This window comes from Canis lupus, chromosome 2 (assembly GCF_048164855.1).
Source record: "Canis lupus baileyi chromosome 2, mCanLup2.hap1, whole genome shotgun sequence".
Taxonomy (NCBI): Eukaryota; Metazoa; Chordata; class Mammalia; order Carnivora; family Canidae; genus Canis; species Canis lupus.
This window is the reverse complement of record NC_132839.1, coordinates 13,241,329-13,265,227: the sequence shown is the minus strand read 5'-3', so window position 1 is coordinate 13,265,227 and position 23,899 is coordinate 13,241,329.

The following is a 23,899-nucleotide window of genomic DNA, read 5'->3' as shown; positions in this document are numbered from 1 at the left end:
CGCTTTGGTGTCCATTCCGATTGATCAGTGCTATGTCAGGATGTTAAAGATTTTGAATGTCATTTCTAATTGAATTATGTTTATTAGTTAATTAAACAACTCACTAAGAAATCTGTAATTCAGCCCCAAACTGAAGGCTTATACCCCAGGCTAAGATAACAAGTATACATTGTCACTCCTATTCCAGCAATTGTTAAGAATTGAATATACATGCTGAACATAAAATTCTGGAAATTACTTCTAGGCAACTCTGCATCTAGAATTATTTTGCAGGAGCAAAGCTGTTTGACTCATAATACCGCATATGCCAGGCAATTTATACGAATGCATCAAGGCTTGGCACCAAGTAAATAAAAGCTCTTTCACCTATCCTCTCAATTCAATTTAGCAGCAGCAAAATGTTCAGCTACCTATATTCATCATTTTTAATGGTATTCCTTGCAAAGTGCCTCAAGGTAATTCTCTAAATGTCTCCTTCCCACAACTGATTGGAAAGCCATTATTTTATTTTAATTAGGACTTTGGGACTTGCACATCATCAGAGGAAATCATTCTTACCTAGTAGAGATACAGAAAATTTTTCAATTAAAATTATCTCAATTTTTGTACTGAAGAAACATAAACATGCTCAATTAACAAATAGAGGTTTAAAGTGAAAAAATGTTAACTCAAGTAACTTTTTTTTTTTTTTTGGAAGCTCTTCCTTGTGAAATTTAAATACAGGAAAAATTTGTGTATTCCTTGGGATTAGCTTAAAATGGTAGATCTGACTATGGTTCTTGAAACCTATTTGAATTTCAAGGGCATTCTCTGACTTTTGAAAGTCAAGGGCTGGTTCTGTCCAAGTCAAACAGGAATGTAGGTGTGGTATCCAGAGACTTTTCTAAATCTGTTCTTCTTTTTCCCAACTTCCTCTGAAAGTGTTGTGGCCACATGGTTTTTCTCTGTCTGCCCCCTGTCTACGTTAGCTCTCAGAAAATCACTGACAAGAAGACATGATTAATATGCATTAGAACTGTTCCTTCCAATGGTAGATATGTTTTATTCTATTCTGGATCATAATCTAATATCAGAGTTCCAGATGATGGCTTGCTGCTATCATCTGGCCTCCAGATGTGTTTTTAAAACATTTTGAACTAGTTTCTAAAATTGAGAAATAAAGAGACTTCACAAGAAACCAGATTTCTGGTAGCTCTTGAGAGCTTTGAAGCAATCCAACCCCTACCCTCCTGGACAGTGACTACAGGGTGAGGCTAGAATTGTCAGATAAAATACAAGGTTGCCCAAAATAAGTAGAATTTTCAGTAATCAATAAACAATGTCTTAATATATTACATCCATTTAATATGTAAGACACACTAAAGAAATAGAGGTGTAGTCCTTGTTTATCTGAAATTCAAATTTCTCTGGGCTTCCTGTGTTTTTGCTACTAAATCTGACAAGCCTATTTGAGGATGAGCAGTGATTCTTATCTTATATGGGCACATTTTGCTGCAGACTCACTACAAACCCACTAAGCCCCCTCCTGCCTTCATGTGGCCCACATCACCTATAAGCCTTTTAGGATTTCATTACTTCCTTACACTAAAGAACTTTGTCTCTAATAGTATTTCAGTCTTCAGGTCTACAAACTAAGTGTGATTATTTTAGTGAAAATCATCTCACAAAAGTACCTGTCATATGTGATGATCCCAGTGCCTTGGGCTTTTATCTATCCTTTTAAAGGTCTCAGAAGTGCCACTAGACTGGGGCCTCTGCCTTTCTCTATTCTGAACCTTTTTTAGCCTTTTCAATGGTTATCTTGCCAGGATAAAACAACAGTGAGAGTTCCTGGAATTAGACCAATGAGAAGGCTTTAAATCTTGAAGAGTTTCCTTTTAAAAAAGTAATTATGCCTCTGTGAATAGGTTATGAAGCTTGAATCTAGGGGAAAAAATGCCAGGGGAAAAAGGTATTTATGATATTAACATTCATAATTGTTAAAATTGGGAGCCAACCGTAATGTTTAACAATAGAAGAAGAGAAAAATAAATCGTGCTACATATTCTCAGTGGGCAAGTGTATCCCTATTAGGTCTTGTTTGTGAAGTGTTTAGAATACTATGGAAAATGCCAGAGTTAAGTAAACAAAAAAAAATAGGAAGTACTATATGGAATGTTACCATAATATGCAGAGAACCATAGTACAGAATAAGAAATAACTACATAGAAATAAATCAAAATGATATTGTTTGTTGTCTGTGGTTGCTAGAATTATAGGCAATGTTTTCCTGTATTTTTCCTGTACTTCTTTTCTTTCTGTAATCTATGATGAGATGTATTCTTTTTATTTTTGTAACCATAACTTGAATTTTTAGAAATTGTTTGATTTTTATTATAGTAGGGTGCTTAAAATTGGATATTGCTTGCTGTCTCAGTTTTGTCTGGGGTCTGATGATGTAGCTCTCAGAAGCCACAATGAATTATATGGTAGACCACCATGAAGGTTTTGCAAAAAGTAGGTAACCGACCCTTTGTTAGGTAATTCTTATATCCCTTCCCTACCTTGTGGGTATATGGAGTTGATAAAAGAATTTAGGAGAGAGTTTGTGGAGAGGGTATTTTGGAAAAATCCCTCCTCCTACCCTGGGAATATCTTAGCAGTTATCCCAGTCCTTCTGCAAGGGGACCCATTTTGCAGAGTAAATTGGCTCTGGGGAAAAGGCAACATCATTTGGTGATTGTTGAAGACAGAGTATAAGCTGACTTTTATTCAAGGGAACCCAAATATCGTCTCTCCTACTGTAAAACGAGGGCATATAGAGGCCCAGTAACAATGAAGTCGTGATGCCACCTTATTTCACAGAGATCTAATGGGTCTGTGGACCAATCTCCAGGTCATTTCCTTGAACCCTGAGCGTATAATCAGACTGGTTATAGTTAGCAGCCCGCATAATATTCATACTGGTTCTATTAACTGTGGAAAGGAGTTAACATGGTAGCAAAGTAAAAGAGGAAGCCCCTGAAACTAATTCTAGTCTGATTCTGACCATAATAGTAAATCAGAGACTTAAAGAATACAGGAATTTTGGTATTCACCATATCCCCATTTATTTCAACAGCCTAGTTCCTTCAAAAACCAAATGTATCATGGTGGATGATGGTGGAATATGGTAAAGTTAACCAAAAGATTACCTGATTCACAGTTGCTGTGTATATATGAAATTTCTAGTGAAATAGATCAATATGGCCTCTGGAAATTGAAATGTGGCTATAGGTCTGGCAAATGTGGGTTACCCCCTCCCCAGTTTTATCAGGAGAAATAATCAAAAGAAGCTTGCATTCTTCTGGGATAGAGAGCTGCATTCATTCATGATCTTGCCCCAGGGCTGTGTTAACCATCCTGCTCTACCATAATATAGTCCAGGAGGATGGTAATAATCCATTTGTGACATTGTGTAATCAGACTTCATAGTAGTTCTTAAATTTGTTTTCTCTTATCCAATGCTGTTACACTCTCCTAGTTCTTTCCTTTGTTGTAGATATTGTGATATTCTGTTACCTAATCCCTCAAACTTTAGTCTTTGCCCTACTCCAGTGGTTTTCAACAGTGTCCCCTTGAGGACTTTTGGAAATGTTTGGAGACATTTTTAGTTGTTACACTGGAGGGGAACTAATGGCATCTAGTTAGTGGAGTAAAAAGGTGCTGTTAAACATCCTACAGTGCACAGGACAATACCCTCACAATAAAGAATGTCCAGCCCAAAATGTCAGTAGTTCTTAGGTCAGGAAACAAAGTTTGCTCAATTTACTCTTCATACTATAGTCAAGTGTCAAAAACTGTGAAAAGTATGAGATTTTACCACTACTTTTAAGCTAATAGTTGAACTACCACAATTGTTTGGATGGTGTCAGAAGGCTCCAGAGCCAAAGAAGAAAATAATTTATTCCCCATGGCCCAGCAAACAATGAGCACCAACGTATCTGCATCAATTTTACTACCCTTATGTCCACCAGGTGGATACATTGGGCCTACATGAATGCTGCCCGTGCAGTCCTTGGCCTTTCATCTGAGAAACCCAGGAATGCAGCAATTTTGGAGCAAGAAACACACATTATAGAAGCAAACCAGCCAGTCCCATTTTTAACTCTAGAATATGAGCAGTTATATGGTAGCGGTTGTAAACGACTTATTTTGCCTATGTGAGTACCTAAAAGTGCTCACTATCTGGAGATGATGGTAGATACTGAATCTGAAGCAATCTGGTATAATTAGCAAGGATATGCAAGGTTGCTTAAAGACCACCAATAGTGGATTGTCTTTACTGCATTGCTTTTACAATATAAAGGCCATTCTACTATGTGGTCATCTACTTTATGACTTGTCTTCTAATTCATTCTTCATTTCTTAATTCACACTTCAAACAAGAGTAATAATAACTTAAAGTTGGGTCATTTTACTACCTTATGCTCCCCCTCCCCTCAGTCCTTTTTTCTTATCTTTATCCACTCAGATAAAGGATCCTTATTTTCCACGACTCAGTTCAGGAACCCCCTACTCCAGGAAAACTTTCCTAAATTTCTTGATTGGGTTAATATTTCTTCTCTGTGATAGGATTCAGAATCTACTCCAATCATTTGTCTTGGATTTAAAATCTTGGAAGGGCTAGGTCCTGTTACCTGCATATTCCTGGTATTCAAATAGTACCTAACATGCAATAGACATATAAACATTTTCTGTTTATATTTAAATTTGTTGTTATTGTTACTATCAGTAGTACTACTATCTCAAGTGAATTCATGGTATCCTCTTACTTCAAGAAGTCACCTTCCCATGCATTTTTTCTTTCCATGTACTAGTTTTCCACCAATACACACAGTATAGTATACATTTGGATAATCTCTAGCTGGAAATAATTTGCCCCAGATCCTGAGTTATCTTCCTATTGGCACCATACATTTGCAAAGAAGGTAAGCAGAGAATAAGGCAAGCCCCTGCACATACTTGGATACCACCCGGACCTCTGCCTTCCAAATTCTGACTTAGATTAAAGCATTAGGAAGCATTGCCTAACCTTGTTCCAAACATAGATCCTTGTGTTCTGGAGCATGGAATGCCCATGGTAGCTGCATTGAACGGGATTAGGCGTTCTAGGTCCTTGCTTGACTCCTTCTCTCTCACACTGTTTCTGCCCATTGCTCTTTTGGTACAGTAGATTCAGAATTATATTTAATGTAAAAAATGATAACAGAACAAATGATTATTAGAGAGTTTTTTATCAAGACTTACTGATTGGTTGATTTTTCTTTCAAGTTGATGTGTTCATTGCCTACCATTGTTTAAGAATTGCAAAATGGCACATCAATTCCTTCTCCTAACTGCCCCATTAATTCAATGTGCCATGCAAGCATTGTGAAAGTTATAAATTGCTTTTAGTTTTTAATCTTGAGTTTACCTTAGCAAATACTAAGAATAAAATGGAAGTTGATAGGCTCTTAAATTAATATGTCCCCTGTGGGTGTGCAATAAATTAAAACGCACAAAAACAATTATAGAATTTATGCAGATTGTATTCTTTATGATTTTGGTAGTGCTATAATTGATATAACGAGAGTTGCACTTTACTCTTTCTCAGCATTTTACTTTTCTTAAAAGTTGACCTAAACTGATGCTGGTGAGTGATACCATATGGGGGGAGTTTATTCACATTTTATTTCAACCATGGAACAGCTTCAGCCAGCTGTGCATTGTGTACCTTTTAAATTTATGTCCTCTGCCCTTCAACCAGTGAGAATGACATTGTTCAATGAAATGTGAGCTAACATGTATTCTGGGTTCAGATTTTGTCTCTATTTAAAGGTTCCATATTGGTCATGACTCTGAGGAATTGGACCAAATTCAAAGGGGAAAAAAAGGAGAATTACAATAAAATTGTGTGCAGGTATACTTTTTTTTTTTTTACCCCAAGGAACAGAACTTTTGTTCTGCTCTCAATAAAAAAAAAGCCACAAAGGATAGGACAAAATTTAATTGCACTGCCATTTGATACGATGTTTAGTTTCCTCTTGAGAAGACTCCACACAATATGATATGGAAAATAAATTGGATTAAGAGAGACAACATAATTGCCAAAAATTAAAAGACAACTTTTATTTCCATTGTCAAAGCTAAACATCTCTGGAAACTTGGATCAAACATTTGAGCTTTCTTAGTTCAAAACTGAATTAAAATGATACCACTATGCTTTTGAAAATAACCGAATAAAACTCTATAAATTCTCATCCCATCATCCACTTGTGCAAGTACCTTCATATAATATGTATTTGTCAATTCTCCTTAAGGCAATAGCAGAAACGATACACTTATTTAGGTATTCTGAGAAATCAAAAAAATTCCATACTAATAGAACTTGTCAGATTCTGGTTTTTCTGCTTAATCCTTGTGAGATCAGAAATGAATCCAAAAATAGGTTAAGAAGTTTAAGGCTGTGTCCAAAGTCTAGAACTTATATGTAGTAGATTCAGCTCAAATCAGTTGAGTTGCATTTTTTTATTATTTTTCTGAAAACTTCTTTGTGTTAAAATATTCATAACATAAATGAACTCTTTTAACCATTTTTAAGTGCACAGTTCTGTGGCATTAAGCATGCTCCTATTGTTCTGCAACCATTACCGCCATCCATTTTCAGAACTTTTTCAAGGTAGGAGGTGCCTCTCCTCCTCTGTCTTTCCTATCTTGATCATTCAATCATTCATTCTTGATGCTATAACACTGAGTCAGACTAGACATTGTCTCTGGCCTCATGGTGCTGTATTTTTCTGGAGTTGATTCAGAACATCCAGTAATTACACAAGTGATAGCTGGCTGCTTATTTGTAAGACAGTGTAAGATATTTTGCAAGATCCTAGATATGCAGTTTGGTAGATAGATATAATCACAGTAACCACATAAATAATAATGATTTTTAGGCTGCAATAAGTGCTAGGAAGGAAGAACAGGTATACACCCTGAGACTATGAAATAAGGGGATTCATTCAGAATGGAGCTAGGCATCGCTTCTCTGCTGAAACAACTTTTGAGCTGAGAGCTAAAGGAGAGTATGTGAGCAGAAAGATCCTTAGAAGTTGCTTGTGCAAAAGTACAAAGGAAGGAGACTAGAACATTCCAAAGACCTGAGAGAAAGTCCCTGGGGTAATAGTCCAGAGGGGGAACTTTCTGTGTAATGAGAAGTTGGTGGTCACAGGATACCGTGAGAATAATGTTAAAGACTTAGTCCTTTAAGGCAAAGGGAAGCCACTGAAGTGTTTCAAGCAACAGAAAAATATAATAATATTTGTATTTCAAAAAATGACATCAGCGGCTTGTGGAGAACAATTACAAGGAAGGCAGTCCAGGTGGGTGTTGGAAGAACAGTTGGCCTCTTGAAGAAACTCAAGTGAGGGTAATGGTGGCTTGGAAATTGGTAGATGGAGAGGAAATGTAAGGTAGTAGAATGCAAAGAATTAATTACTGAGAAGTAATGATATGTCCAGTGAATGTGTTAGTGTTTATACTGTCTATTCAAGGTCCTTCATGGACAAGAATTAGGGCTTCCAACTTTATGATATTCTGAATAATTACATTTAGAAGTTTAGTAGCTGTGCCCGACTATTACATCATGGGCTTGTAAAGATGCTGAAAAGTTGTTCTACTTTGTTGCCTTTCATTAGGATTGGAAAATATAGTTTCTACTAACAGTATTTTATTCCTCTGGTCATCTAGAGAAGGGGGTTTTGTATTACTTTTGGACTCCCTCTCATTAAAACATCCTATAATCTAATCAGTCATAGGAAAACCCACTGGTATTTTCATATCTTCCCCTATGATTTGATTTTGGAGTTTTGGATGCTGTTCATGGCCCACCTGGATTATTTCAAATAGCTTCTGCATCAGCTTGTTTGCAACATTAGAGTGGTTTAATAAAATAAAAGTTAATTTTTGAAATTACATGAACAAATCTCGAGGTCATATGATTGCTGATTTGTTAATTTTGTGTGTCTATATAAATACCCCAGTCAGATCAGTTTTAAGGGTTGTTCAACTTAAGGTTTCCTGTATTCTCTTGACTTTTTTTTTTCATAAAAGGCCACAGTAGAGCTGTCATTATGTCTCACTCCTGGCAAAAAGGTAAAAGAAGTATCAGCAAGAAACGACAGTGGCACCTGTGTGTCAGGAGAGCTAAGGATTTTCCAGATATTTTAAGAGAACTCTTCTTTGGTCTCATTGGCCAGAATTTACCACATGATTTCTTCTATATAAAAAGGAGTTTTGCAAGATGTGTATTTTAGTTCACCATCCTTTGTAGTTAAAGAAGGCTAAGGAAAAGGAGATGGGAATGGATGCTAATAACGTTCACACTACAGTATCTACCACAATTTCCTAAGTAGTACTTTTTTCTGATTTTTTTGTCCTCTTAACTTTCCTGTCCACTTACACTTCTCAATACAATGCCAAGTTTTATCAAATTAATCTCCATAAAGCATCACTTTGGTCATAGTTTCCCATTTGCCACAGGAAAAAAAAATTGTGCTTCTCAACTTGGCGTTCAAGGAATTTTACAGCTTGGTCCAAACTTCTTATTAAATTTTATCTCCAACTATTCTTATATACAAATGCTCCATTCCAAGCAATATCTGATTTATTACTATAACATGCCTGGTGTTGTCCTAATTTAATTCTCTTTTACATGACCTTTACACAAAATTCCCTGTTGTGTCTATACATTTTCCTTATATACGAGTTCCATTTTAAACTCTGTAACCTTCTCCTTCTCTGTCATCAGTAATTATCCCTTCCTTTTAACTCTTCTATGTTAAGAGTTAACTTATTTGCATTGTGTTTACATCTGGGTTTTATTAATTATTTTAAGCATTCTACAATTTTGACTGCAGTTCTGTGAGGGCAGAGTCTGTGCTTTTTCTAGGAATCATATTTTATTTTATTTTATTTATTTTATTTTATTTTATTTTATTTTATTTTATTTTATTTTATTATTTTAGCAGAACAAATATCTGTAGGTTGATTGACCATGTTGAAACAATTTCAGACAAGAAAATCATTTTCATTTTAAAATCTTTCCAGTTTAGCTCTACTGTCAAGACCTCTTTCTTTAGGTTTGACCAATTTTCTTATGTGCCCTTGAATCAAGATTAACAGCTATACTATACTAGGTTAATTAATATTAATTTACGACTACAAATATTTTCCAAGATCTGATTGACTGCACATGAGATCCGCATTTCATAATTATATTGAATTTTCTTCCTCATATGGTCTTATTTCCTTAATCATTTGCACATTTGATAACAGTATTGACTTATTACATATAAAAGCTTCACAAAACAGAATTCACCTTATGACCTTTTCTTATTGTGATTTAATGGCTTGTATGGTATAAATTGATATAATTATGTTGGAAAATAGCAGAGGCAAATCATATGATTTCATAATGTATACAGTGACCTGGGAGCTGAAAATACACTTTAAAATTTATATAAATTTTTAGGAATACCTTCTAAAGACTCCATTATGATGAATTAAAAATATTTCAGTGTGAATGTTTATACTGTTGCAGAATAATAAGAGCATTTACAATTGGAAATTTTCAGACTAGACAAATTTAATTAGCCTAGGCAAGAGGCAGGCAGATGAAGAAAGGAGTTCCTTGCATATTCATTTTCCACTTGCCAGCTTCATTTCAAATACAGCAACTGATTTCTGGATCAATTATAGGTGTCTGGAAATAAAAGAGAGTATTTTTGAATTGCATTGTAGACCAGCACAGTAGGAGTGGTAGCAAACATACCTAATTTGTGAGAGGAGTTATCTTGAAATAGGTATTTTCTGAAATAATTTGTTTAACACTGTTATGTTAACCTCTGTTCAGCAAACAAACCATTTTTGATCTTATATTGAAAATAGGACATTTTCAATCTAAATACTTGAAACAAACTCAGTACAAATTATCTTTTTGTTTTTTACATTTTATTGACCCATATGGCCCAGTTTTAGCATCATTTTAAAAAGTACATAAGAAAGGCAATCACAACGTGATAACAACTTGTACCTCAAATAATCTGAATTTGAATCAAATTAATGTTTTACAAGAGTACTTCTAAAGATCATTCTTTTTTTACTCTCGTTATTTGTTTACAGCATGATGGTTCTGATAAGCTGCTTTTTTTCAGAATCTTTCTGAATTTTTAGAACCTTTCTCTCCAAAAAGTTGCCTGAAATCTTGATTTTCCTTGACCCTCTTTTTAAATTTTAATATTTTGAGAATGGTTGACACAGATGTTATGTTAGTTTCAGGTGTACAACCTAGTAATTCAACAAATTTATACATTTAGGCTCACCACAAGTGTAGGTACCTTCTGTCATCGTATACTGTCAAATATTGTTGACTATATTCTTTATGCTGTGCCCTTTATTCTCATGATTTATTAATTCCATAATGGGAAACTTGTATTTCCTACTCCCTTTTACTCATTTTTCCCATGCCCCCAGTCTCCCCTCTGGCAACAGTTTATTTTCTGTATTTATAGGTCTGATTCTGCTTTTTGTTTGTTTGTTCATTTGTTTTTTTGTTTTGTTTTGTTTTTCTTTCAGACTCCACATATGAATGAAATCATATGGTATTTGCCTTTCTCAGTTTATTTTAAAGGGCTTAGCACCCTCTAGATCATTCCATGTCGTGGCAAATGGCAGGATCTCATCTTTTTTTAAGGCTGCATGATATTCCATTTCATGTACATATCTATTTATATATATCCAATCATCTATCAGTGGACACTTGGATTGCATTTATATCTTGGCTATTGTAAGTAATTAATACCTTCCTGCCTCTTGAGTCTCATTTTTCTATACCCATTCATTCAAGTCCTTACATGAAATTTGGGAAAATTACCTGGTGAAAGTGTATTTTCTTAAGTAATAGAGGAAGGTTAAGAGAGGAAAGAATAAAAAGAGAAATAGAACATTCACATTTCAATGTATCCTTTTTCAGCCCTTGTAACAAGTGAATGGACTACATACTGTGAAATTATTTTAGACAACAAAATTTGATCTTGAGTTATCAACTTTGTCTTTTACCTCTAAAGAGATTTTTCTTAGTGATTTAGAGTATAATACTATTAAAAATATTATTTTCCAAAAATTAAAAATTTGTTTTTAAGAATTTTCATCTCTACTTCATTGAGAAATCAAGGATACTCTTCTACATACATTTTATTTTTCCTGTTCTTTCTAAGGTTGTGCAGAAGTATGTTCTCTCCAGATTTATTCTATTCATAAAAATTATAGAAAAATTTCCTCTTATTTTATGTTTGGCATTTTGAAGTAGTGATTCAGCAGTCAACAATCACTTACCGAGCTCCTGATACATGTTAGGCACTGAGTCATTTCCTGGAGATATAAAGTCAAAACAAGACAGAAGCTCTATCCTCAGGGTAAGTGATAAGTGAACTTCATGCTGCTCTATGCACTGTGTAAGAGGGTGCTCTTTATGAGAAATTACAATTCCTAGATAACTCATGATGATAAATATCCAGCAATATTGAGTTTTGCCACTCTCTGATAGTAATGCGTGCTTCCTATGGGAAATACAGAAATAAAGGAATTTTTTAAAAACTGCCTTCCCAGTCAACAAAGAAAGTCAACTACATTTTGTCAAATTTTCATTGAGAGTTACAATGTTGGGAAAGTACAAAGCTGTCAAGGAGAAAATAAAGAATTGAGAAGGGTGTTCTAAAGGGGAAGAATAATTTAACTGTGATTAGGGGGAAAAAACCCAGTAACTTATTTAATGGGTTTTAGGAGGTAGGAGCCAAACTATTTTCTATTATCTTGAGGGAGAAAGATAATTAAATTCGCTGAAACACAGCTACATGATTTAAAAATTACCTAAGAAAGAAAGGGAATAAGAGAAGAGAGTATAGTTGATAGAAGATTTAATGATGGAAATATTAGTAGCTAATTTTAAGTGCTCACCATTCATTCAATAATCCAACAATTTTTTATTGAGTATTTACTGTGTGCCAGATATGGTTTCAGATGCTAAGAATATAGTAATGAAAATATTCTGATCTTTTGGTGCTTTCAATCTAAGAATAAGAAAAATTATGTACTTCTATGATTTCTCTAAGTGTTAAATGTGTCCAAAAAGTTCTATGATAAGCAGTCACTTGTGAAACATTCAATGAATAAGACCTGAATGCCACTCAGTAATTATTTGCAAAACAAAAGACACAGTTCCTTATCTTAAGAAAAAAACAAAACCTAAAACTCAAATTTGCTGTGTGCTAAGCCATGCTAAGTGCTTTATATTGATTTCTAAAGATTGAATCCTTTCTATATGAAGTAAATACTGTTGTTATAGATGAGGAAAGTAGTTTAGAGAAGTTATGTAACTTGGCCTTAAGATTTCATAAGAGGCAGAACTAAAATTTGAAAGGAGCACTCCAGGTTTCTTTCTTAAGCACTATATTACATTGGCTTCTACTGTCTTCATGATATGGTCAGTAGGTTCCCTGGATCTGAAAGTCTTGTATGCATTTAATCTCTTGTTGGTATTGAAACTTGAACAATTTGCAAAGCCTTGAATACAGATACTGGTTTAATTTTTGCATCAATACTAAGAAAGTTCTCTTACAATGGTTTATGCCAGACTAGGTCATCATTCATCAAATGGAATAAAGAAAATTCTGAATTGGCATTTTATCTCAATCAAAAATCGTAAACCTACTATACCTTGCCTGCTAAAGTTCCTGTTAAAAGTTACACTTCTGAGATATGACCTTAAAATTTTAGTGAAAACAATGGTTTGTTTAGAGTTGTCTAAATCACTTGTCATCAACTATTTTCCAATTATTTGTTGAACAGGTTCTACTCAGTATCTTACTCATTAAATTGATAGAATGTTTGGATCATCTTTTATTTGTCAGGTACAGCTTTAGGGACTGGAGATACCAGATGAAATACAGTTTTTATAGATAATAGCACGTCGCTCTCCAGTCATTCTACAAATTTGCATTTCTACCAGCAAGTACAAGGATGTCCCTTCCCCTCCCACACCTTTTGCAACATAATCCAAAAAATGTACTCTTTTATGACCTAATTGGTTTTTTAAAATGTTATTTTATTGTAGCTTTATTCTATGGTCCCTTTTTTATGAGTGAGTTTGAGTATCTTTTCACATTTTCAGGCCAGTCATTTTTCTATTTCTGTGAACTCTCTATACTTCTCCCACATTTTTATTAGGCTCTTGGTCGTTTTCTTCTTGATTTGATGAAAATAACATGTACTGAAGTAATGTACTGGGTGTTGTCTCAATTCCATTTGTAGAATAATTAATTTTAAATATAAACTTGAAATATCAACTTTATCATATTCTAAGTTCTCAGATGCATTGGTTTTCTGTTTTATTCCTTTGAAATTTTAGTCCTGTGAACCAACATCACATTTATTTTGGCTGAATTATATTTAATATCTGGTAAAACTAGACCCCTTAATGCCTTTTCAGATTTCCTTGGCTCTTCTTATATGTATATATTTTTTACAGAAGAACTTTTGATTCACTCATCTAATTAAAAAAAACTACATAGATAGCTTTAGACATTAATACGGATAAAAAAGATACTGATATTTGGGGGCATAGATTTATTCTTATTAAGTTGGGAAGCATGGACAATTTTCTGAATTTGTTTCTATCCAAGAATAAGCTGTGCCTTTCATTTTTTAAATCTGCATTATGATCAAAAGAAGTGTTTTTAAGTTTTATAATAGGTGTTTTTAAACAAAATATTCTAAGATAATTATCTTTTGGTGTCATTTTAGGCATTTAGTTTTTGCAATCATATTTTCAAGTTGATTTTGTGTACCTGCAAATCATCAGTGTGACATTATTAGATTATTACTTGTAATCATTTTTATTTGTGATAGTGGAACTAGGCATAGTAATGATAATAACATTGATTCTCCTGGTTTATCCAAGAAATCCGATAATAACATTTGCAAATAATGTTAATCTTTATCCTTTCTTCTGTCTTATTATCCTCTTTATCCTGTCTACCATCTATCCATCCATTCATCCATCCATCCATCTGTTTGGCTTAGGATTATTTGAAACTTCAAAACATTTCTTGTATGCTTGTTTATGTCTGAGTTTTATTCATTCCTGCTTTAATTGATTATGCTCAGAGGTTATTTTTGTATTATTTTTACTTTGAAAATAATGCCAGGTTCTGTGGATCTTAATATATGCCAATTTTTATAAATGATTTTGCGGAAGCTGAAAAGAAGGTATATTTCTTGTTTTCAGATTTAACTTCTTGAATATGCTGTTTAGGACCTTAATATTTGCTTAGTTTGTTTATATGATCTGTCACATACTGAAAAAATACTACTATATTTTTCATTATTTCTTTTTTTGTTCCCTGATGGTTGGTGTAAGAATATTGATGCTATATTATTTGATGCATATTCTTAAATTCTAGAACTCTCTATCCATAATACTACTTAGCAATAGACACTGACATTTTTACTTTTGATGCTTTTTCTTTCAAATGAAATTTTTCAAATAGACTAAATCTATCTTTTTTATACATGTAATTATCGCATATGACTCTGCCAATCTTATTTTTATCATTTTTGAATTTATGTTTATAAGCACTTTGTGATACACTCTGAGATTCCTTTTTATTTTAAAGATGTGTTTCCCTATTTGCACTTACTGATAAAAGTATTCTAGTTCCAGAGACATAGTTTATATGATGCTTTGAGTCCATTGCTTCTTTGTGAGGCTTTTACTCTAAGGAATATATTTCTGTACATGAATCCTTTTCTATTACTCTGAAGAGTGGGTTGTTCTAGTGACTTAATAAATATATATTTATTTATATTTGAGTATAGTTGACTCACAATGTTAAATTAGTTTCAGGTGAATCACAACATAGTGATTCAACTTTTCTATACATTATACTACTACGCTCACCACAAGTGTAGGTACCATCTGTCACCATGCAATGCTATTACAGTATCATTGACTTTCTTTCCTAATCTGTGTCTTTATTCCCATGACATTTGTTCCATAACTGGAAGCCTGTATCTTCTATTCCTCTTCACCAATCTTACCCATCCTCCACCTTCCTTCCCTTTGGCAACCGTCAGTTTGTTCTGTGTACTTATAGGTCTTATAATTAATTGTACCTTAATGCCATTACTACTTTAAGGGTCATCTGTGAAATAATGCTGGTCTGCAAAGTGTTGGTCAAATACCGAGATAATTACAGAAATTGTGACTCTGCTTTCAGAAATGTGTAAAGATTTGGGGCACCTGGGTGGCTCTGCCTTTGACTCAGGTCATGTTCCCAGAGTTCTGGGATGGAGTCCCTCATCAGTCTCCCTATAGGGAGCTTCTTCTCCCTCTGCCGATGTGCCTGCTTCTCTCTCTCTGTGTCTCTAATGAATAAATAAATAAAATCCTAAAAAAAAAGAGAAATGTATAAGAATTGAAAAGTGCAGCATGCGGAATATAGTCAATAATGTATGGTGATAAATGGTAACTATACTTATGGTGAGCATAGCCTAATATATAAAATTTTCAAATCACTATGTAGTACTCCTGAAACTAACAAAACATTATTATGTCAATTTTACTTGAATAAAAAAAGTAAAAAGGAAAAGGAAAAATAAATTTTAGGGAATTCTATAAATCCATTAAGCAAGTAGAAAATAATAGATTTTCAATTTAACTTTATTTGCTATGTCTTCTTCTTTTATCTATTCAGTCTATGTCTGAATTTATAAGTCATACATTAAATAATAGTTTTTAAAATTGACATTGATACAACATCCAAGCATATCATCAGTTGGCAAACATTGAACAGAGCTTTATGGGCTAGTTTGGATGTAATTGTGCCCATGTGATGAGTCAGAGATAGCAAGTTCACTAGGACCATGCTGAGTTCATTAACACCATAATATAATGTGTAATATTCTTAAGGTTAGTTTGTCAACTGTAGCAAGTTTTAAAATTAACTGAGATTATTAATTAAAGATAATTAATTAATTAAAATTAATTATTAATTAATTAAAGATTATTAACAAAATTTAAAACAGAGTTTCTTCAGACAGTTAAGTACACCATAATTTAACAATTACCAATAGGAGATAATATTGCTATGATGCATCTGCAAAAAGTTATTAAACCTTGTATACATTTGAATTTTATTTTCAGTTCAAATTTTTTGACAAATAGGAAATTCATAGACTTTTTATTGAAAGATAATTTAAATTTAATTTTTACATTATAAATAGTTTGGCTACTCATTGAAGTCAAACTTGAAGGATTGAAGATAAAGTTTTAAAATGTCAAATATAAATTTATACAGATAAATTTATGAAGAGTATTTAAAATTTGTTTTAAAATTATACAAATAAAAAATAAACTTAGGAAGCATCAGCCATGTCTTTTTCAAAAGAAAGTAAAAATAAATATTCTGAATTTTTTAATGTGGCCTTAAAATACCTTCTTTCCTTCCAGTCAATATATTTTTAAGACTTCTTTACCATGGCTTCTCTACAATGAGAGCTAATACAGTAAAACATAAACACAGTTTGCATATACATTATCCATTGGAAGCACTATTATTGTGAATCTAACTTAGATAAGCTCACAAGCACCATATTAAAACTTTAAATATTAATGGATATGTTTGTTTAAAGTGTTCATTTAATATGGGGAATCATTTATATCATAACTGTTTCTTTAGTAACAATTACAGAACAACAGAAATTGGAGCATAATAGTAATTTTCTTTCTTTTTTTTAATTGTTTTCCATATTAGTTACTTAAATGTGTGTATAAACACTAAACGTATATGGTTTTGTTATTTTCTTATTTTTTAAATTTATACTTTTGGACTATATTAAAATGTAATTTTATGTCTTTTGAATCTATTTTTAATCTCTTTTATCTGGTAATTCTTGTTGTTTTAATTGAAGTATAATTTACGTACCATGCAGTTAACTTACCGTAAGTGTGTACTGCTCAATTATTTTTCAATGAACTTACATGGTTTTGTGACCATCAACACAATCCAGTTCTACAGCATTCCCATAACCCAAAAAAGTTCCCTTGTGCCCATTTGCAGTTACTCCATGTTCCCAGGCCTAGCTCCAGGCAAGCACTAGTCTTATTTCCATTTCTATAGTTTGGTCCTCTTTTGATAATTCATGTAAATGAAGTCATACATATAAGTCTTTTGTATTTGGCTTTTTTCACTTAGTCTAATGCTTTTGAGTTTTATTCATGTTGTAGCATGTACTGGATTCTTTCAGTTACTAAATTGTATACCCATTGCATAGTATACTTCTTTAATTTACTCATTCACCATTGATGGACATTTGGATTATTTCCAGTTGCTGGCTGCTATTCATAATGCTGATGTGAATATTCATGTGAAAAATTTTATTTCTCTTGGGTACATACCTAGGAGTAAAATTTCTGTGTCATATGAGCCACATTTAACTTTCTTAAGAAACTGCCAAAATGTTTTGCAAAGTAGCTGTACCATTTGTCTTCCAGCCAGCAATCTTGAGGTTCTGTTTTCTCTATATCTTTACCAGTGCTTTGTATTACTAGTCCTTTTTAACCATTCCAGTGGTTTCAGTCATTCTAGTGGTTGTTTTGTGGTGTCTTATTTTATTTATTCATTTGCATTTTAAAAGTTTTAATTTAAATTCCAGTTAACATACAGTGCAATATTAGCTTCAGGTGTACAATGTAGTTACTCAACACTTCCATATAATACCCAATGCTCATTACAAGTGCACCCCTTAGTCTCCATCACCTATCTCACCTATCCCCTCACCCCACATCTCTCTTCTGGTAACCCATCAGTTTCTTCTTTATAGTTAAGAGTCTGTTTTGAGGGGTAGGGGGGTAAAGAGTAATTAAGATGGAAGAGAAATAGGGGAACCTTGGGCTTTCCTCATCCCTCAAACATAGCTGTATTGAGATCAGATCACTTGAAAAACCCAGGAAACTGATCTTAGGATTGGAAGAAGGATCTCCACAATTGGAGGAGAGCTGCATGGCAGGTGTGAGGTATGTGGAAGTGAATTGGGGGACATAAAAACTGCCTTGCTGCAGAGGCAGAAGAACTCTTTTTGTGGGGAAAGAAAAGGGAAGGGGTTGAGAGTGTGGCATCGAGTTCCCACAGGAAACATCTCAGCCCCAGACTGGGATAGAGGGGAATTGAGTGTCACAGGTTTTGCAAACAGTGAGTGTAGCTCAAACTCTGAGCTTTTGGAAGGGTGTAACTTTTGTTGGACCAGGGCTGTAGCGTGACCTCCTGGGGAGGAGGAAGGCTCTGCTCCGAGAGCCCACACAAAGTGGTATAGGGATCTCCTGGGTGCCACTGGGAGAGATTGTTCCACTTCCTGTAGTACATTTGGAAAAGGGTTTGTTTCTTCTCCAAGGACAAAAGACCCTGCAGGCACCAGCAAATAGCCTATTGTTGTCAGTGGATAGAGGCTCCTGCAGAGGGTGGATAACCTCACTGCTTTTCATGGTGCCACACCATAGATTCTGTACAAAGCACAGGGGGAGGATTCTTTCTGTGGGAAAAAAGGACAGCAGTCAGAGATCAGAGAGGCTCTAGCATGGAGGAGAAAGCTAATCCAAATGGTACTGGTTCCTTTATTTAATATTTGGAGTTGTGAATCCCAGCCAGGCCAAAGATAAGAAACAGGAAAGCTGTCATACCTGTATATTGAGGGCCTTCACTTTCTGTGAGGGCTTCCTGAACAGCGCATGTGCTCTCCATGCCCTGTCTGGGGAAGAGAGAGTAGGGTGGTGACATCTTATCCTTACTACCAATAAGGTTGACTTCAGAGAGCAACTCTGGGACCCCCAGGTGAGTTTGGAATCCCCTTACATCAAAGCTGCCCTCCTGTGCTTGGCAAGTGCTTTTACACCTGGGCAGGATTGTCTCTGACCCAGAAGAGTAAGGCAGGCAGCACACCACATGCACCAAGTCTACTAGTCATACAGTGCCTCAGAGCAGTCCTTTCTGTGGAAATAGGACAAGGCTAGCTTTCTTTCCTTTTCTTTTCTTTCTTTTCTTCCCTCCCCTCCCCTCCCCTCTTTCCTTCCTTCCCTCCCTCCCTCCAGGATTTTTCAACAAACAAACCAGAGCACACCTAGATGAAGATGCAAACCCTCCCCACTGCATACAAGGAGGAACTCTGCAGAGGACTGACCCAAAACGAAACAGCAGAATGCACACAGCATATACTAAAAACACTTCCTGACATTCCAGGCCCTGAAAAGTATGACCTCTTTTTAATACAGCATTACTCTGAGATGCAGGAAACATAACAAGCTCTCATAACACACAAAAGACAAAAAAATAAACCAAAATGACAAGACAGAGGGATTCTCCCCAAATGAAAGGCCAGGAAGTTATCATAGCCAGGGACTTGCTGAAAACAGATAAAAGCAAAATATCTGAAAAAGAATTTAGATCAACAGTCATAAGATTACTAGCTGGATCTGGAAGAAAGAAATACAAAAAAACATAAAAGACACCAGAGAAATCCTTGCTGCAGAGATAAAAGGCCTAAAAACTAGTCCAACTGAAAAAAAATGTTATAACTTATGTGTAAAACCACCTGAATATAATCACATTGAGTATTGAAGAGGCAGATGAGAGAATAGGCAATATAGAAGTTAAAGTTATGGAAAATAAGCTGAAAAGAAGAGGGAAGGCAAACTATTAGATCATGAAGGTATAGGAACTCAGCAATTCCATGAAGTGAAATATGTATCTTAGAAGTCCCAGGAGAAGAGCAGAAAAAAGAGGCAGAAAGTTTAATTGAACAAATTACCTAATATGGGCAAGGAAACAGGTATTCAAGTCCAAGAGGTACAGAGAACTCTCCTCAAAATCAACAAAAACAGGCCAATACCACACTATATCATACTGAAACTTGCAAAGTACAAAGATAGAGAATTCTGAAAGCAGCTATAGACTAAAGATCCTTAACCTACAAGGGTAGACACATAAGGCAGACAGCAGACCTATCCACAGCGACCTGGCAGGTCAGAAAGGAATGACATGATATATTCAACACGTTAAATGGGGAAAAAATGTGCAGCCAAGAATACTTTATCTAGCAAGGCTGTCCTTCAGAATAAAAGGAGAGATAAAGAGTTTCCTAGACAAAGACTAAGGGAGTTCATGAACACTAAACCAACTCTGCAAAAAATATGAAAAAGGACCCTTTGAGTGGGTAAGAGAAACCTAAAATAACAAAGACTAGAAAGGAGCAGAGACAATCTACAGGAAAAGTGACCTTACAAGTAACACAATGGCACTACATTTATACCTTTCAATGATTACTCTGAATGTAAATAGAGTAAAAGCTCCAATCAAAAGATGTAGAGTTCAGAATAGACAAAAAAAAAAGCAAGACCCATCAATAGACTTCTTACAAGAGACTCATTTTAGACCAAAGACTCTTCCAGATTGAAATTAAGGGGGTAGAGAACAATTTATCATATTAATGGACATCAAGGGAAAGTTGCAGTGGCCATCCTTATATCAGACAAATTGGATTTTAAACCAAAGCCTGTCATAAGAAATGAAGGGGGACGCTATATCATAATAGAGGGGCCTACATAACAAGAAGATCAAACAATTGTAAATATTTATGCCCATACTTTGGGAGGACCCAAATAAATAAATCAATTAATAACAAACTCAATGATAATAATACAATAATAGTGGAGGACTTTAACAGCCCACTCACAGAAATTGACTGAACCCGATGGACTTAATAGATATATACTGAGGACGTCATCCTAAAGCAGCAGAATATGCATTCTTTACAACTGCATGTGAGACATTGTCCAGAATAGATCATCTACTGGGTCACAAATCAGGCATCAATCAATACAAAGAGACTGAGATGATACCATGCATATTTTCTGACCACAACACTATGAAACTTGAAGTCAACCACAAGAAAAAATTTGGAAGGATCACAAATACATGTAAATAAGGAACATGCTACTAAAGAATGAGTGAGTCAACCAGGAAATTAAAGAATAATTTTTTAAAGACACATGGAAACAAATGAAAATGAAAACACAATAGTCCAAAACCTTTGGGGTGCAGTAAAGGTGGTCCTAAGAGGGAAATATATAGCAATACAGGCCTTCCTCAAGAAGCAAGAAAAATAAAAAATATACCACCTAACCTTACACCAAAAGAGCTAAAATAAGAACAGCAAATAAAGCCTATGTTCAGCAGGAGAAATGAATAATAACGATTAGAGCAAAAATCATTGATACAGAAATCAAAGAAACACGAGAACAGATCAATGAAACTAGGAGCGGATTCTTTGAAAGAATTAAAAAAATTTATAAATTCCTTGACATATCAAAACGAAAAAGACCCCAAATAAATAAAATCATGAATGAAAGAGGAGAGATCACAACTAGCATCATAGAAATACAAATAATTATAAGAAAATATTAGGAGCAATCGTATGCCAACAAATTAGGCAATCTGGAAGAAATGGATAAATTCAAAGAAACAGATAAATTTCCACAACTGAAACAGGAAGAAATAGAAAAGCTGAGCACACCCATATCCAGGGAAGAAATTGCATCAGTAATCAAAAATCTCCCAACAAACAAGTCCAGGGCCAGATGGCTTCCAAAGAGAACTTTACCAAACATTTGAAAAAGAACTAATGCCTATTCTTCTGAAACTGTTTCAAAAAACAGAAATGGAAGGAAAACTTCTAAATTTGTTCTATGAGGCCAGCATTACCCTGATTCCAAAACCAGAGAGAGACTGCACTAAAAAGGAGTGTTACCAATATCCCTGACAAACATGGATGTAGAAATTCTCACCAAGATACTAGCTAATTGGATCAAACCATACAGTAAAAGGATTATTCACCATGACCAAGTGGGATTTATTCCTGGGCTGCAGAGGTGGTTCAACATCTGCAAATAAATGAACCTGATGCACCACATTAATAAAAGAATGGGTAAGAATCATGTGATCCTCGTTGCAGAAAAAGCACTTGACAAAATTCAGCATGCTTTCTTTTTTTTTTTTTTTTTTTTTTTTTTTAAATTTTTATTTATTTATGATAGTCACACAGAGAGAGAGAGGCAGAGACACAGGCAGAGGGAGAAGCAGGCTCCATGCACCGGGAGCCCGACGTGGGATTCGATCCCGGGTCTCCAGGATCGCGCCCTGGGCCAAAGGCAGGCGCCAAACTGCTGCGCCACCCAGGGATCCCTTCAGCATGCTTTCTTGGAAAAAAATCCTCCAGAAAGTAGGGATGGAGGGAACATACCTCAACATCATAAAGGAAAACTCACAGCCATATATGGAAAACTCACAGCTAACATCGTTTTCAGTGGGGAAACCTGAGAGCTTCTCCCCTAAGATCTAGAACAAGAGGGATGCCCACTCTCACCACGTTGTTCAACATAGTACTAGAAGTCCTAGCCTCAGAAATCTGACAACAGAAAGAAATAAAGGGCACCCAGATCAGCAAGGAAGAAGTCAAACTTTCACTTTTTGCAGACAACATGATCCTCTATGTAGGAAAATGAAAATGAAAGATTCCACCAAAAAGTGGCTAGAAGAATTCAGCAAAGTTGCAGGATCTAAAATCAGTGCACAGAAGTCTGTTGTATTTATGTACACTATCTGGAGGTCATCTTTGGAGAAATGTCTGTCTGTGTCTTCTGCTTATTTTTAAATTGGATTTTTTGGTTTTTTGAATGTTGGGTTCTATAAACTCTTTATATGTTTTGGATATTAAACCTTTATCAGATATGCCATCTGCAAATAATCTCCTATTCTGCAGGTTGCCTTTCAGTTTTGTTGATTGTTTCCTTCTCTGTGTAGAAGCTTTTTATCTTGATAAAGTCCCAGCAGTTTATTTTTGCTTTTGTTTCCCTTCCCTCAGGAGATCTATCTAGAGAAATATTGTTATATGTCAGAGAAATTACTGCCTCTGCTCTCTTCAAGGATTTTTATGGTCTCAGGTCTCCATTTAAGTCTTTTACCCATTTTGGATTTATTTTTGTGCCTGGTGTAAGAAAGTGGTCCCGTTTCATTCTTCTGCATGTGGTTGTCCAGTTTTCCCAATGCCAGGTGTTGAAGAGACTGACTTTTTCCCATTGGATATTCTTTCCTCCTTTGTTGAAGATAATTAATGATATAGTTTTGGATATATATATATATATATATATATATAACACACATATATATAAATATATATAAATATATATATATATTTAAGATCAATGATACTGAGCATCTTTTCATGTAAATGAATGTAAATCATCCCCTATGTGATCAATCTGCATGTTCATTGGGTAGTACATTCAGAGTTTGGCTAAAAAGACACCATTGAAAACAGATTAAAGAAAATAAAGGACAAGATTTTTTTTTTTTAATGGGGGGTGGTGGTAAGGGAGGGGCAGAAGGACAGGGAGAGAGAGAATCTTAAGCACAGAGCCTGGCACAGGGTTCATGTCATTCTGGAGAAACTACTAGTAGTTTCTAGTCCTTTATTTTCTTTAATCTGTTTTTAGTGATGTGTGTTTTCTTTTGAGCCCTTTCAGTTATGCATCATTTATGTGAATTCATTGATTCTTCTTCTACTTTTTAAATGCATACTGACAAACTTCAAATTTGTCTCCTTCTACAACCTCCCAATCAAACCTGAGCAATTGCATCCTTATTTTTACCCTTTTTTATAAAGACAATTGACTTCTTGACTTAAAAACTTACAGAGGAAACAAAAACTTAGGAGAGATGTATTTCGTCAAAATAGTCATCTG